Source organism: Electrona antarctica, assembly GCF_951216825.1.
Source record: "Electrona antarctica genome assembly, chromosome: 23".
NCBI lineage: Eukaryota > Metazoa > Chordata > Actinopteri > Myctophiformes > Myctophidae > Electrona > Electrona antarctica.
In genome coordinates this window covers 7,076,172-7,086,656 of record NC_136804.1, presented here as the reverse complement: position 1 = coordinate 7,086,656, position 10,485 = coordinate 7,076,172, and the positions used below count along the sequence as shown (strand labels likewise).

The window sequence follows — 10,485 nt, the reverse complement described above, 5'->3', positions numbered from 1 at the left end:
AATGCCTCAGAATGAGTTAAATTAATGCTCAGAAATGTGTTCTGTATTCATCACATTCCACACACTGTCACGTGGTCACCGATCACGTATCCTAGTACAATCTAGTACAATCAAACCCCCAAGAGTTAATACTTGGTACTTGTTTTTTTTAACCTTTTATTTAACCAGTAAAACACATTTGAGACGGTCTCTTTTTCAAATGGGAACCGGCCAAGAGGCAGAAGTAAAATGAATAACTTCAAAGCTACATCGTACATGTCAATTCCAGAACAGCCAATAATACATCCATGATACCCCATAAAGTACCAAGTATAACAACATAATACAAAACATCTCCAAAGTGATACTCTTTAACACATTTAGGCCTGACCTCAAAATGTAAAAAAAAATCTTCTAAATCCTCCAGTTTTCTGAAATAAATATTTTCACGATTTTTCAAAAATAGCAGACCTACAAGCTCGTAGCGCGCCACTCGGTGGCGCGCTATGAGCTTGTAGATCTGCTATTTTTCAATAGCTAAATTATAACAATGTTTAAAACACCAAAAGGGGTTCCCGCCCCAAAATGGGTTAAGTCAGAGAGACCCTGTACACTGTATATACTTGTATATTGTACATTACAATTGACAATATGATTTTTGTCGTTTCCATTTTCCAATATCAAGGTATTTGGTAAAAAAAAACACGATTGTGTTGTTTGATCTTTCCGATGGCATGCTCGGTTGGCGAAGGGACGGCGGAGGAAATGAGATGTGTAGCAGGAGACGCAATATTATGTCCCGCTGAAATGAGATGCTGTGCGAGATGATCTGCGATGGGCAAAGACGTGGACGGCTAATGGAGTTAAGAGCTCTGTCACAGAGCGTGTCACTGCTGCTGATAGGGTGTCTCTCACACACACACACACACACACACACAGCGAGATGGTGTGTCAGTAATGCTGATAGGGTCCTGATATCCGAGCAGGTAATTTGGCTTGTCCTCAACAGCCCCATCATCATCGCCACCGTCATTGTCTGCCTTGGATAAGTGTGTGTGTGTGTGTGTGTGTGTGTGTGTGTGTGTGTGTGTGTGTGTGTGTGTGTGTGTGTGTGTGTGTGTGTGTGTGTGTGTGTGTGTGTGTGTGTGTGTGTGTGTGTGTGTGTGTGTGTGTGTGTGTGTGTGTGTGTGTGTGTGTGTGTGTGTGTGTGTGTGTTTTTGACATGGACAGTATAGCTATACGCTACATATGGCAGAGTCAATCCCCCTCCCGGCCCCTCACTGCTGTTGGAACAGGCGACATTCTGCTAACATTCATCAGGTAGTTGTCCACCCTGTATAAATCTTGCGCATTGAATTGAGACGGATAAAGCCAGTGTCAGGGCAGAGAGGGATCCGCTCATTGGGGCACGTACAAAAGACGAGCTGGCTTGCATTTGAACGCGTGCAGTCTGGAGGCAGTGGATGGGTTTTGTAAACAAAGATGTGTTCTTCCCTCCAGCCGGTCGGTGCCTCTTCAGAAGGGAGCAGAATAGGGAGGGATAGTGTGTTCCTCCACACGCTCCATGCCCTCCCAGTGAAACCTCTCATGCCTATACACCCTCCCCAAGACCAAACAATAAAGTGAAAATAGCAGGGAGCCTAATAGAGCCAGTGACAGTATCTGCATTTTTGTGCCTTTTCTTTGTGTCTAGAGACTTAGGGCAGTATTATGCGTGTCTTAAGTACCAGGTCTTATTACTTAACTTAAGACCTGGAGGCGTGATCAATGCCATTTGGCTATTCTGAGTGGCCAAACAGCATTGACCACGCCTCCAGGTCTTAAGTTAAGTAATAAGACCTGGTACTTAAGACACGCATAATACTGCCCTTACAGTCTTCCATGTCGGGACGTTTTGTCTTCCTTGCATTTGGGTACAACTAGAAAACCACCTTGACAACCAGTCTACAAACAAGCTTATGAAGGGAGGAACTCCTATATGATCATGAACAACCCACACACAGTGGCCCAAACCTTCACAAATTAAAAAAGAAAAAGTAGAAAAGTCATTAAAGCGGCACTTTTCAACCTTATCTTCATATAATTTGTCCTCATTAATGCTCATAAGATGGCATAAGATTTCTGACTACTCTGTGTCTCAGAGGAGGGCTGTGAACAGTTTACAGATAGGCTTAGAGATTACATTGGTATAGGCTGGTTTGGTAGTTTCAAACAAGACTCTTGCTTTTCCATTAAGATAAAGGCTTTAGTTTTGAGTTAGCTTGCAACCCCCGCGTTGATGATGTCATCTCATAGGCAGGTTTCCGAACTGTCCACAGCCCACCTCTGAGACGCAGCGTAGAGTAGACGGACGAGGCGGACATTGTGCCATCTTATAATTGGCATTAGTGAGTGACTAATTGTACGAAGATAAGGTTGAAAATGGGCGAAGTTCTCCTTTAACACTTTGAATGCATAATGTTGGGACGGGACCAGAGATTGCAAAGAACAAAGACATCAGAGCGCGTCGCTAATAATCCTCTGTTCAGACAATTTCATAAAGGGAAGGGCGGGGGGGGGGGAGCACATTGTGCGATGTCAGCCACAGTTTAAGGAAGTGTCTGGCCTCGGCGGCGTTGCACCGCAGACAGTTGATCGGCGGGCCCGGCGTGAGCGTCAGCCCCGCTCCCTCTCCGCGCGCCTCGTCCTTGCGCACAATAAAGGAAGTCCTTGTGGCAGAGTTGGGAAGGTCAAACGGTAAACGAGGCTTTGATATGCCCAAGGAAAATTTCAATCAGAGCCCTTTGTAATAACATTCATTGTGCTATTTTTTTTTTTACCCCCTCTCCCTCCATCTCTCTCTCTCTCTCTCCCTCTCTCTCTCTCTCTCTCTCTCTGTGCAGTATAATTCCCCTGGTTTTGCGTCTATAAATATGGACAGGGGAAGATGTATAATTTCTAATGAGAAAATAGATCCCTTTGGATTGAAAGGCAGGGGCCGTCTCCAACCGCCGCTGTTTGTTGGGGAGGATAGACGATACCCGGGGCTGTTTGGGAGGGTGGTGGTGGGGGGTGGCGGGGTGGTAGTAGGTGGTGGTGGTGGTGGCAGGGAGCGGGGGGGGGGGCGGGTGTGGAGGATGACGGTTATGCCGGGCTAGGTCACTGCACATTTACAAATTAGCATTTCAATCAGGCAGGTACACGGGCAGCCGAGCAGAAAATATACATGTTTTTCTTTTTTCATTGTCTTTTTTTTTTCTCCCTTAATACAAGGCACAAAAAAAATAAACAAAACGGCGACCCGTAGCCGTGTTGCCGTGGAATTTGAATTTCACGCTTTCCCAGTTTTTGTTTTTTGTTTTTTTTTTGCTTGTGACTTAGAACATTCAGTGTGTTCTTATTACCCACACACTCGGAGCATTGTGTAATAATGGCTATTACGAGACGAGAACAAGATTTGGATGTGGCTGTTTAGTCGGCTGACATGATGTGACATTTGAATTACTGTACGCACCTCATGATGGGCATTCTAATAGGCCTAGGCAAACACTTTTATTTGTCGTTTCTGTCGTTCTCTGTACTCTTTTCTCTCCAGGTCTTTCTCTCTTTCTCGGCATCTTGACTCTTCTCTGGGGCATTAACCCATTTTGGGGCGGGAACCCCTTTTGGTGTTGTAAGCATTATGTTGTATACTTTAGCTATTGGAAAATAGCAGATCTACAAGCTCATAGCGCGGCACCGAGTGCCGCGCTATGAACTTGTAGGTCTGCTATTTTTTTTTAAATCGTGAAAATGTGCCTCGATTCTTTGAATATATATTCTTTCAGAGTTTCAGTTTTTAACTCAAATCTTTGCTTCTGGAGAGGTCCCCTGGAACAACATATTTTCAGATGGGGGGGGGGGGTCGGCGGCATATTACATATCATTTTTGTGGTCCTTGACATGAAATATTGAGAACCACTGATAACAGACACATGAGGTTTTTCAGAAAAAAAAATACATTTTAAAAAGATTTTTTTAAATTTCGACGTCGGGCCTAAATGGGTTAATATTAAAAAGGGGGCTGGTCCATACAAACACACAGAGCTTGTGGTTTGTTCAATCCGTTGGACTGCCTTTAGTTTACCTGTGACTCCGAGCAACGGCGAAATGTGCAAATGAGAAACGTTGCGTCGCTGCCCTGTTTGACCCCGGTGTTATACTTTCAGGTTCCAGACTATTTTAGAATTCTTGTTTATACAGCTCTGTTTCAGCTGACGTGCATACATACATATTCCTCCCTGGTAGGTGTGTGTGTGTGTGTGTGTGTGTGTGTGTGTGTGTGTGTGTGTGTGTGTGTGTGTGTGTGTGTGTGTGTGTGTGTGTGTGTGTGTGTGTGTGTGTGTGTGTGTGTGTGTGTGTGTGTGTGTGTGTGTGTGTGTGTGTGTGTGTGTGTGTGTGCGTGCGTGTGTGTGTGTGTGTGTGTGCGCGCGCACCTGTGTCCTGTTTGTGTGCATATGTTCATGTAGGTATATATATATATATATACTTACACACACACACACACACACACACCCCTTCCCCATGCACGTGTCTTTGGGGTGCAATTTCTCACTCCCTCCTGTAGGACCTATTTTTCCACGACAAAAACGGAGGTGTTTATGCTCAGTTTTACATACAGAGCGATCCCCCGCGCGCTCTCTCGGCGACGGAGAGCTGCGTGCCCCCCCCCCCCCCCCCACTCCACCACCCCAGCCCCCCCCCCCCCACCCCCGCGTGGCGCAGCCGCCGAAGACTCGGTGACAAATGGCAATTATATTTGTGTGTTCTCCGCGAATCCATCAAACACTGGCCTTTTAAAAATGCTCCCCAGATATTTGAGCCTGTCAGCCACCAGTAGCGGCGACCAAATTGGGATGCAGCTTAGACAGTGGAAGAGGCACTCACCCCCTGGTTTCCCCCTGTGATGTGTGTGACAGTGTGTGTAGGGGAAATACCATGTATTATTCAACTACAAATGTACACCCTCAACTGTTGTTGATGCGCTCGAAATAGGACGGTTACTAGTCCAATTTGAAGTGTGTGTGTGTGTCTGTGTGTGCGTGTGTGCGTTTCCCTTCCTTGAAAACATGGTGTTTTAATGCAACCTGTCAGGCCCGTGTGTAGAGACAGTTATCTCAGGACACCTGCCCAGCACTACAAGCTTTTGCGGAAAACCGCACACAACTGCTCAATTTTAACTTGCTAATGATTTGTTCAAAGTTGGTGGTCTGTATCAGACTTGGACGCACGGCCTGCACGTTACCCAGTGCGAGGGCCGAAACGCTGCAAATATGTCTACTGTAACTACAGCGATGTGGTCGCTGTAGTGTAGTACAGTAGTATAGTCAAGTGTCCATATTAAACATTAATCAGGCTGGATAAACCCAGAGGTTCTGGTTTTAGCTTATTTTTATTTTATTTTACCTCCCTGCTCATGTGAAGGAGTTAAGTGAACCCTATAGTGTCTATATTCTGAGCATGTCATAATATGTGACTACATTTGACTGAGGGACTGCCATTGGATTTTTTTCATGTCTTATGAAAGCAGGGAATCATAGCTTCAAATTGACATATTGTTTGTTCAGTTTGACCCACCAGTTTTGGAGATATGGCTTATAGAGTAATGTCTTGCAGAAAACAGCGAGTTGAGAAAACAGGCTTGAAAGGTTCACTTCTGTGGTCTCTAACATTACACCTAGCTACATGTTTAAGCATTTATTTCATATTCACATGTCGATTTCAGCTTTGACACTTATTTCAGACATGCTCTAGTATGTGAAGAGTCTGCCTGTGCTATAAACTCATTGTTGGAAAAAAAATAAAATATGTTTTTCTCCTCTGGTGAAAAGCTGGAATTTGCGCGATGGCAGTCTCTCAGTCAAATCTGGTCACATATGATGTGCAAGCTCACGGTGTCACAACGGAGCATGGGAGCTTGTAGATCACCTACCTTTTGGCTAATGTCACTCAATATTGTTTCAAATTGAGCAAACTTGGTGGAAATTGATACAGGCATAAAAGCCTGCAGGTGTATGGACTTTTAATTTCAACGTGTCAAATGTTTCAACTGCCCAAGTGAGTTTTATGTCCTGCCACTTTCAAGAAAACGATCTGCAGGCTTTGGGTTCACTTCACTGCAGGTATTAAAAAGTCATACGATTTGTCACACACGTTACCGCAGTGAAATTTGTTCTCCGCATTTGACCCATCTCTTGGAGCGGTTGAGCCGCAGCCAAGGAGCGGTGAGCTGCAGCCGTGCCGCGCTCGGGAATCATTTGATTAGTAGATTTGACCCCCCAATCCAACCCTTTGATGCTGAGTGTCAAGCAGGGATTGGCATTGGGTCCCATTTTTACAGTCTTTGGTATAACCCGGCCGGGGATCGAACCCCGACCTCCCAGTTTCAGGGCGGACACTCTAACCACAGGCCACTGTCTGTCTAAAAGCAAAAGAAAGCTCATTTGTACAGCATGCTACGGCACTGTACCTTATGCTTTGTCAAATAGAATGCTCGAAAGGCTAACAGTTGGCAAGATGCAGCATACTGTACCTCCCCTAAAGTTTTTTTCTTCTTCTTTCTGTCTCAGCAAAAAAAAGAAAAGAAAAAAAAAGAAAAGGGTAAAGGCCTTTTGAGTCGGGAACCTTTCTTGTATGCCGACACGGTCCCAGATCCCACCGTCGCTGTACTCTTAGCTTTGTTCCATTCCTGTCTCCATTTGTCTCACGGTGACTGTCGGAGTCCGTCATTGCCATCTCTGACACTGTCGTCATTATCGTGATCAATTGGTTCTGAATGTGACTCACCCATTGTCCATTCATCTCAGTCAGTGAGTTAAAATCTCGAGCTCCGTGTCCGATGGGCTGTGTCCAGGAATCTTCTCCCCGGAAGCACCTAATTTACGCTTAGTATAGTTTGAAAATACCCCATCTACAAGCTCACAGCGCACCACTAGCCTGTTGATTGGCTATTGGCCCCTGCATGCAACTACAGGTGTAAGCCTTAATCAGACATCAGACAGATTTGTGTGTGTGCGCGCGTGTGTGCGTGCGTGTGTGTGCTCGCGCGAAACCTGAGCTGCCAATGCATGCACTTTACCTAATAACTACTGTATTTATACGTTGGCTAAATTGAAAGCTATACTTTCTCAAAATGAACGGTAATTACACTTCAGCAGCGTCTACTCTTGCTTGTGTGTGCGTGCATGCGTGCAAGGATGTACGATTGGCTCTCTTACCCTCTAAATGAGAAACGAGACTGTGTTGTTACATAAGTAACTATGGGTCATTGACCGCCATGCAAGCCTGCACATGTTTTCTTTATATATATATATTACCTCAAAATAAGCTTTTACCTTTTAAAAAAAAAGCACTGTTTTATTATGTTATTATGTTATCACTGAAGAAGAAGAAGAAGGGGGGTTTAAGCGAAAGTGAAACAACGGCAAAAAACGATAGCAAGAGGTTTATTTGTTTATTTACTGGAGCCTCCTTGTTGTCGATGCTTAAAAGTGGGCCTCCCCTACTCGACACCACCTCCTCCCCCACCCATGTCACGGGCAGGCTGCCCATGGCCTCCCCTACGACACCACCTCCTCCCCCACCCATGCCACGGGCAGGCTGCCCATGGCCTCCCCTACGACACCACCTCCTCCCCCATCATGCCACGGGCAGGCTGCCCATGGCCTCCCCTACTCGACACCACCTCCTCCCTCACCCATGTCACGGGCAGGCTGCCCATGGCCTCCCCTACTCGACACCACCTCCTCCCACACCCATGTCACGGGCAGGCTGCCCATGGCCTCCCCTACGACACCACCTCCTCCCACACCCATGTCACGGGCAGGCTGCCCATGGCCTCCCCTACGACACCACCTCCTCTCCCATCATGTCACGGGCAGGCTGCCCATGGCCTCCCCTACTCGACACCACCTCCTCCCCCACCCATGTCACGGGCAGGCTGCCCATGGCCTCCCCTACTCGACACCACCTCCTCCCCCACCCATGCCACGGGCAGGCCGCCCATGGCCTCTCCTACTCGACACCACCTCCTCCCCCACCCATGTCACGGGCAGGCTGCCCATGGCCTCCCCTACGACACCACCTCCTCCCCCATCCATGTCACGGGCAGGCTGTCCATGGCCTCCCCTACGACACCACCTCCTCCCCCATCCATGTCACGGGCAGGCTGCCCATGGCCTCCCCTACGACACCACCTCCTCCCCCATCATGTCACGGGCAGGCTGCCCATGGCCCCCCCCTACGACACCACCTCCTCCCCCATCATGTCACGGGCAGGCTGCCCATGGCCTCCCCTACGACACCGCCTCCTCCCCATCATGTCACGGGCAGGCTGCCCATGAGGCTGCGTCTTGCGGAGACGGGTCCATCAACCTGGACTTGAATCTCCGCATAATGAATTCCGTCTTGTGCACCCCCCCCCCGATCGTCTTAACCCATTCAGAACGGGGACCCCTTTTGGTGTTTTTAAGCATTGTGTTATACTTTAGCTATTGGAAAAATAGCAGATCTACAAGCTCATAGCGTGGCACCGAGTGCCGCGCTACGAGCTTGTAGATCTGCTATTTTTGAAAAAACGTGAAAATGTGGTGCAAATCTTTGAATATATATTCTTTCAGAGCGGACGTTTTTAACTCTAATCTTTGCATCTGAGGGGTTCCTCCTGGAATGACATATTTTCAGATGGGGGGGGGTGGGTCGGTGGCCAATTACATATCATTTTTGGGGTCCTTGACATGAAATATTGAGCACCACTGAAGATATAGAAACAGATATTTCAGAAAACTGTCAGGATTCAGAAGACATTTTTTTTCAGAATCCGCCTTATAGGTCTAAACGGGTTAATTCAAATCTCACTGAATCCCGATCCCCAAAGCCTATGTTTGTTTATGGAGGCAGTGTGTGGAGGCTGTCTTGTTTTTTCTTAATTGCATTGTTTTACATCCACCATCCTCTCTTTCCTTCTCCCGGGGTGATGTGTTTGTTAAAAATTAAATTAGAAAAAGCCCACAAGGCGCCCGGTTCCCACACTCTCTTGATTCTTTCTCGTTTTCTCTCTCTCTCTTTCTCTGTCTTTCTCATTGTCTCGTCGTAACTGTAATTGCACTTGTTGGTGGGCTGGGAGGGGGAAAACCCCCCAGATGAAGGGGTGGGTTTATGGCATCGCAGTCTGCCTCGCTGCGCTTCACGTTTGCCTGCACTTCTTCGGAAAGAGTTTCTGCTGAAGTGCTTTTGTCAATCAAAGGTTGTTGTTTCTCATCTACTACTCCTCGGGTTTTTTTGTTCCTGGCCTTTTCAGTCCGACTGTGTCAGGCAAAAAGAGAAAAGAGAAAGGGGGTGGGGGGGGGAAGCAGCGTTTGGCTGAAGAAGAGGCACATACAAAGAATACACAGAATAGACAAAATGAATAAGTGAGAGCGACTTAAAAAGGGGGATGAATAATTCAGGAAAAGCTCAATAAGTCAACCCCACATGCGGAACACACACACATGCACACACGCACACACACACATACACACGCACACGCACACACACACACGCAGACGCACACACACACACACACACACACGGTGGCTGTGATGTGGAAGGAAGGTAATGTGGGATTAAGTCCCAGTAGAGCTGAATGTGCAGGTGTTCCTCTCCAGAAAATGCCACCTCCGTCGCTCGCTCACTCGCGTTCCCTCGCTTCCTCTCCTCTCTTATCACACACTCGGGTCGCTGTCTCCTGGCTTCCCATGGCAGTCACACGCACGCACACGCACGCACGCACGCACGCACGCGCAAGCACACACATGCTCAGAAGGACTATTTGAGGCCATCTAGCTGCTTTGGGAGGAAAGCAAAATCATTAATGTAGCTTTATAGGTAGGATCTATTTTGTATTATGCACACCATCATAGACTGGTTCTCTCTCATTCTTTGCTTCATTCTCTTTTTTCAGCCTTTATCTCTTTGTCAGTTCACTTCTCACTCTTTGCGCGCATCATTCAAGATTCAAGATGCCTCTCACCTACAGCGGTTGTGCCTGTCACATGCAAGCTTCCTTACACTCTGCCGGTCGGAAACATATGCAGTGTGATTGGTTTTATATGATCTTATACCATCCCCCCTAAAAAAAAAAACAGTTGTGAATTTGTAGGTGCTTTATCGCACACCATTTTTAAATCAAACGTCTGCAGTGAAACGCAAAAGAATACGGAGAGCACGGCGCGGTGCACAGCAAAGTTCTCCTAGCCTCCAGCAAGTTGAAGTCAAGTTTTTTTATTATATTAAAACATTATACTGAATGTTTAATATTGTAAAAATGTCCTCATGCAGGGTTACTGGTATATACGGTATAGTCTGGTATAAGGAAAAAAAAGAAAAGAAAAAAAACTAATTTAATGTACTGTTTAAATTTTACATGATCTTGTGGTTGACAACCGTTTGCTTTGCCTCCTGCTGTATTTGGGTTTGAACTTGCCAATGGTTGGAACACGCAGTATATTA

General features: G+C 46.7%; 1 protein-coding gene across 4 annotated transcripts in view; it reads left to right on the top strand.

The window, feature by feature from the left end:
• mdfic (MyoD family inhibitor domain containing) overlaps positions 1-10,485 on the top strand; it is a 128,640-nt gene that overhangs the window by 16,080 nt on the left and 102,075 nt on the right. The window lies entirely within an intron of this gene.